Below are 6,272 nucleotides of genomic sequence, written 5' to 3' on the forward strand. Positions count from 1 at the left end.
GGATGGACAGGCTGTGCTGGAATCTCCTGGTGAGGCTGGACAGGCTGTGGTGACATCTCTTGGTGGGTTGGACAGGCTGTGGTGGCATCTCCTGGGTTGGACAGGCTGTGGTGGCATCTCTTGGTTTGACACTTGCATTCTGGGTGAGCTGTGGTGGCATCCTTGAGCTGGGCCGTGGCTGGTGGCATCTCGTACAGGCTGTGGTGGCATCTCCTGGGTTGGACAGGCTGTGGTGGCATCTCCTGGTGAGGCTGGACAGGCTGTGGTGCCATCTCTCAGGTTTTTTGAGGTTCCCCATGAGGAAGGCAGTTCCCTGCCCACGCTGTGTCCCTGTGCACAGGGAAGGGCTCTGACTTTGTCCCCTGGTTTAGGACTTGTGGCTCCTGACAAGCACAGTGTGGGCACTGCTCTGATCTGCTGGGGCTGCTGGATTTGATTTGATTTGATTTGATTTGATTTGATTTGATTTGATTTGAGCTCCTGGACCCCTGTCGCCTCCACAGAGCCCCTCAGAGGGACCAACAGGAGAGCCCTGGGCTCCGGGCTGGTGCTCTGTGGGAGGACAAGGACCCAGAACCATCTCTTTTGGAGCCCCATGGGCACACAGGGGCCAGCTTAGCTGGGTGCAGTCAGGAGCAGCCCAGGCAGTGTCCACTGGCACATCCGCAATGCTCTCAAAGACCCCTCTGCCTTTTTCTTTCCCACTTTTTTTTTTTACTACCTGCTCTATAAAAAGCTCAAAGTAAAAAAAAAAAAATTAATTTCTCTTTATTGTGCAGCTTTGCTGTGAACTGATTCTTTTAATCTAAAATTATTCCTTTTTGGTGGCACAATCTGACTTGAAGCTTCTTTGCTGGCTGTGAACATGACACAGAGCAGCAGCCAGAGAGGAGGGACAGGCTGTGTCTGCCCTTTGCTGGGCACCAGGAGGGCTGAGCACGGCTGGAGGACGCTGCTTTAAACAGCTTTTTGCAGCCTTTTCTCCCTCATTTGACTGAGTTTTCATCTCAGATGCAGAGAAAGGCTAACAAATAAAATATAAATAGTTAATTTTCCCCTCTGCTCAACCTGGGAATTCAGATTCAAGTTTAGACAGGAAAATCAGAAGGAAATTCAAAGATCCTCTGCTTTCTTGATGACTGCAGCTGCTACCTGAACACAGAGATTCCCTGTAGATCTGTGAACAAGGACTTCCAGAAGCTGCTAAAGATGAAGAAAACTCTGGAAGACCTTCCTGTACCTGCCACCGCCTGCCTCGTTCACCAGACTGCTTTCAAATCCCAGGCAGGACCTGACTCTTCCCTGTGGGCAGGAGCAGAAAAGAGACTCCTGACTGGACATGAGTGGGGCCACCACTGCTCTGGGCAGGACAGGCTGCTCCCTGGTGCCTTGGTTTCTAAAGAAAGGAAGGCAGGAGCCATGCGTGAAATGGAAAATTTAAATTTTTATTTTTCCGAATCCACCCCCTGCCATGGCAGGGACACCTCCCACTGCCCCAGGGTGATCCAAACCCTGTCCAGCCTGGATTTGGGCACCGCCAGGGATCCAGGGGCAGCCACAGCTGCTCTGGGCACCCTCACAGGGAAGCATTTCTTCCTAATAATCAATGTAGCTCTGCCCTTAGTCAGTGTGCAGCCACTGCCCCTTGTCCTGTCACTCTGGGCAGGGCAGGTGGCAAAGCCTCTGGCCATAGAAATTTTTTTTTTATATATATATATATATATATATATATATATATTTATATATATATATGTATAAAATAATAATTATTAAGTTTTATTTTTTTTTATTTGTATTTTTTATTTGTATTTTTTTTTTTTATTATTATAAATTTTCACCTTCCACACTGGCTGTGCCAGGGTACCTCCTGCGAAATGCCAAGGCACAGTGGAGCCCCTTGCTCCAGGTGGCAGGTGGCAAAGCCTCTGGCCAAAGAAATTATTTAGATTTAGATTTAGATTTTGATTTTTTTATTAATATAATTTATCACCTTCCACACTGGCTGTGCCAGGGCACCTCCTGGGAAATGCCAAGGCACAGTGGACCCCCTCGCTGGCCCAGGAATTGCTATAAATTTTAAATTAAGGAGCTCTCAGGTAAAAAAAATGGGAGCAGGGAATAACAATCAGGACACCTGGGCAGCTCCCCACAAAGCCACGGCCCCAGGGGCTCTCCCTGCCCTCCTTGTGTGCCCCCAGGGTCCCTTTGTGGCTGGCACAGAGAGGGTGGGGACTCAGCAGGTGTTTGGGTGGGCTGCTCCTCCGCACCTGCAATCCCCAGGATTTGGTCAATGCAGTCCCTGTCTGAGTTCCTGGTTGTTCTCCCAGGGTGGTGTTATTGCACAACGGGATTTGGAGAGAAGCACTGGGTTAAATGACGTTTTTATGAAATGGGATGAATGAGACTTAATGAGATTTTCTTCCAAAGGGAACGAGTCTGAGGTTTTCAGTGTCCATTACGATGGTTTCATTTTCTGTGCTGTAGCAATAATGGGACTAGGAGAGGTTTTTATCCAACATTGTTTCAAAGAAAGTTGTAAGGAGAAAGGTGGTCAAGTCACCTTCTTGAGGTTGGAGGTGACACCACTGTCACCATCCCAAGGGGCCCAGAGGGACACAGGCTGTTCATTCTCTAAGGAAAGGACCATGTTGTATGGCTCAGCAGCATTGTGGCACATTGATATTTGGCATTATGAGCAGCAAAAATATTAATAATCCTAATAATCCATAACTCTTCTTGTGCCTTGAAAGGGCTTTTACTGTTCAGCTCGTGGGCTTGGCAGAACATTAGCTTTCCATGTCCAGTGGGGGCCATTCCTAGGCCTGGGAAATGTGTAACTGGGCAGCAACAACAAATTCACTCTCTTATTCTTTCATTATTAGCCCAGGCATGGTCAGTTCATGGGCTGTGTGAGGCTCCAGGATGGATTCTGTCATTGGATGGGTGACAAAATTGTGGCTCCAAAGGAATCCCATCCAGGGCCACCACAACACTCATCCTCTGGGGGTGTTTGCTGTTTGTTGTGGTGCAGAGGGGCTGAGCAGGGTCTGGAGCAGGAGCAGCTCTGTGCTGTGGGGTGGATGCAAGCTCTGGGCTGGGGATGGTGCAAACCAGCAGCTCTTCCTCACAGAGAAGGTGGGGAGGGACAGGGGCAGGTCTGTGGCTGTGATCCTGGTTTCTGAGCCTTCATTGAGGATCAGGCTGTGCCTGGGACATCCAGGGACATGCAGGGACCAGGGATGTCCACTGGAGCATCCCTGGGGTGCTGCTGTCCCACGTTCCCCATCCTTCCCTTGGGGTTTCCTTTTGTAGGGCAGGAGGAGAGGGGGGAGGCACTGGGAGCAGTCATGGTGCTGGGGGCCGTGTCTGTCTGGGCTCCATTTCCCAGGGCTCTGGGGTCTGTGCTGGGAGCAGAATCCATCTGGGCTCCATTTCCCAGGGCTCTGGGCTGTGTGCTGGCTGGATGGGGCAGCTCTGCAGTGTGCCCTGGATGTGGGACAGGGCCTGGGGACAAGGGCTGGGCCAGCGAGGGGCTCCACTGTGCCTTGGCATTCCCCACGAGGGGCCCTGATGATGCTCAGGCACAGCCAGCATGGACGGTGACATTTCTTTGGCTTTGCCACCTGCCCTGCCCAGAGTGACAGGACAAGGGGCAGTGCTGCACACTGACTAAGGGCAGAGCTACATTGATTATTAGGAAGAAATGCTTCCCTGTGAGGGTGGTGGGTGCCCAGAGCAGCTGTGGCTGCCCCTGGATCCCTGGCAGTGCCCAAGGCCAGGCTGGACAGAGTTTGGAGCACCCTGGGACAGTGGAAGGTGGATGAGCTGGAATGGGATGAGCTTTAAGGTCCCCTCCAACCCAAACCCGTCTGTGATTCTATAATAATGATAAAAACCAAGCCAAGCTGGACCCACCAGCTCTGCCAGCCAGACCAAGGTGGGCTCTGGACAGAGGGAGCTGCAGAGCCCCCGGGTCCAGGCTCGGAGCAGGCTGAGGAGGAGGAGGGCAGGAGGCTCCTTGGATCTGGAGGGCAGGTTTGGGGGCCAACCCCTAATTAAAACCTTTTGTATGAAGTTCCAAACCCTCCATTCCGTGCCTGGTTAATATTTAACAGCTGGGGCCGGAGATGGGAACACAACTGCGGCCGGGCTTTGGCTGCTGTGCCAGTTCTATTGCAATCAGGGATTGTTTAATTAGCCTGCAGAGCGAAAACAGGCCCGCGGATTATACATATATATATAAATATATAAAATAATAATAATAACACGGGGACCCGCCCCATTTTCTCCCCGACATGAAAACTTTTAGCAAAGTTTTTAATGCCGGGGAGTCGCCCCCGGCCTGCAGCGCTGATGTGGGCTGGGGAGCGGGACGGGGGATGCGCGGGGGATGCGCGGGCGCTGCGCGGGGCGGCGCAGCAAAAGGGGCGCTGCGCCTTTAAGGCGGCGGAGCGGCGGCTGCGATCGCTTCCCTTTGATAAGGTCCTGGCAACTCTGTAGCCGCCGCGGGATGCCGCGGGAAGGGCGCAAAAAATAAATCCTGACCCCTAAAAATATAAAATAATTTGATTTTCTTCACCAGCGCTGACTACGCGCCTTTCCTGCCGTCTCCGCCCGCGCTGGAGCCGCCTCCGCGCACGCCTCGCACCGGGGATGCCCCGGGGCTGGGAGCCCCGGGAAGGGACAGGGGTGCTCCCCCGCCTTCTCCCTCTTTCTCTTTTTAATTTTTAAAATTCTTTGGGCCCTTTTTCTCTTTTTTTTCCTATTTTTTTTCTCTCTTTTTTTTTTTTTTTTTTTTTTTAGTGCGCTACCGCCCTTGCAGGACCGCTCCGCCGGGCTGCGCTTTGATGCTGCGGGGGGAGCCCGGGGCGGGGGGCGGAGGGAGGGGGGGGGCGGGACCTGCGCTTTTGTATTTAAAATAAATAAAATAAATAACCAGGGGAGGGAGGGAGAGGAGGGAGGCGCGGATCGCAGTGGGCTCCTTCCCTCGCAGCCCCCCCCTCCCCCCCTCCCTTTACCCCCCTCTTTCCCGATGCTCTCCGATGCGGTTGCACCGCCGGGAAGGAGAGGAGGAGGAGGAGGAGGAAGGCGAGGAGGAGGAAGGCCGGCGGGGGGAGCGGGTGCAGCCTGCGCGCTGCCGGCGGCGGGGAGCGGCGGGGCCGCGGGCGCGCAGCGAGCTCCGGCTCGGCGGTGAGTGGCAACTTCGGGGGCGGCGGCCGCCGCTTCTTCTGCTTCAGATACGGAATTTTCTCTTAATTTCAGTTATTTCCTTAAATTTTTTTTTTCACTATATATATTTTTTCCCCCGTGGGGTGCCCGCGCTGCCGCCCTCCGCGGGCGCGGAGCCGCCGCGCTCCCCGTGCCCGCCGCGGCTCGGCTGTTGCTCGCGGCTCGCTCGGAGGGCTCCAAGTCGCTCCGGACTTTTTTCCCCCCTTTCCTCCCCCTCCGACCTCCCTCCTCCCAGCCCGTCGCCATTTCTGGAGCAGGTTTTTATTATTATCATTATTATTTTGCACGCCGGGAAGCTCCAGGCTGGGGGCTGCCCCCCTGCGACCCCCCCTTCCCATTTATCGCCCCTTTTCCCGAGCCGGGGGTGCTGTCCTGGCTGCAGGGGGGATGCGGGGGACCCGGGATGCCCCGCAGCGCCCAGGTACGGCCGCCTCGCCTTTGCCCAGCCTCGGGGGTGTTTTTTGGGGAGGGGGGGGCCCTGCTCCAGCAAGGAAGCCCCCCAACATCGGTGCTGGCGCTGGGGGGACACACGCGGGTCGGCAGCGCGGGGGGAGCGGGCTGGGCTGCGAGAGGGGCAAATGGAAACCAGATGCCGGGGCAGGGACGCCCCGAGCTGCCCAGGGCTGCGGGGGGGCCGCGCTGACACCCCCGCGCCGGCCCCGGCCCCGCTCAGAGTGAGCCGGGAGTTCAGCGGAGCGGATCTGATAGTCGCGATCGGGCTGGCGATAGAGCCGCGCTCCCTCTGCCCTGCCTCCCTCCCTCTCCCTCTCTCTCTCTCTCTCCTTTTCTTTCTTCCTTTTTTTTTTTTTTTTTTTTTTTGACTGTGAGGAGTTGAAAAGCCTGTTTACTTTTTTGCCTTTGATGTTGGGAGGATCTGGTTTTGATTAGATCAATACTCCTTTTTTCTTTGCCCCCCCCCCTTTTTTTTTTTTTTTTTCCCTCTTTGCAGAGAGGAGGCTCCGAGGATCCCCTGCTGACTCCAGGCAGAGGCAGGCAGAGGCACAAGGCAGCTCCTGAAGGCACCGGGAGCCCCTCTCCCCAGC

At 54.8% G+C, this 6,272-nt stretch overlaps 1 protein-coding gene across 2 annotated transcripts in view; it reads left to right on the forward strand.

The window, feature by feature from the left end:
- Positions 1–6,198, forward strand: part of CEP112 (centrosomal protein 112) — a 195,998-nt gene extending 189,800 nt beyond the window's left edge. For both annotated transcript variants that reach the window (XM_064728178.1, XM_064728177.1), the window contains exon 28: positions 6,179–6,198. The gene's annotated coding sequence lies outside the window, so the exon portion shown is untranslated. The remainder of the gene's footprint in view (positions 1–6,178) is intronic.
- The last annotated feature ends 74 nt before the right edge of the window (positions 6,199–6,272 follow it).

This window comes from Zonotrichia leucophrys, chromosome 18, assembly GCF_028769735.1.
Source record: "Zonotrichia leucophrys gambelii isolate GWCS_2022_RI chromosome 18, RI_Zleu_2.0, whole genome shotgun sequence".
Taxonomy (NCBI): domain Eukaryota; kingdom Metazoa; phylum Chordata; class Aves; order Passeriformes; family Passerellidae; genus Zonotrichia; species Zonotrichia leucophrys.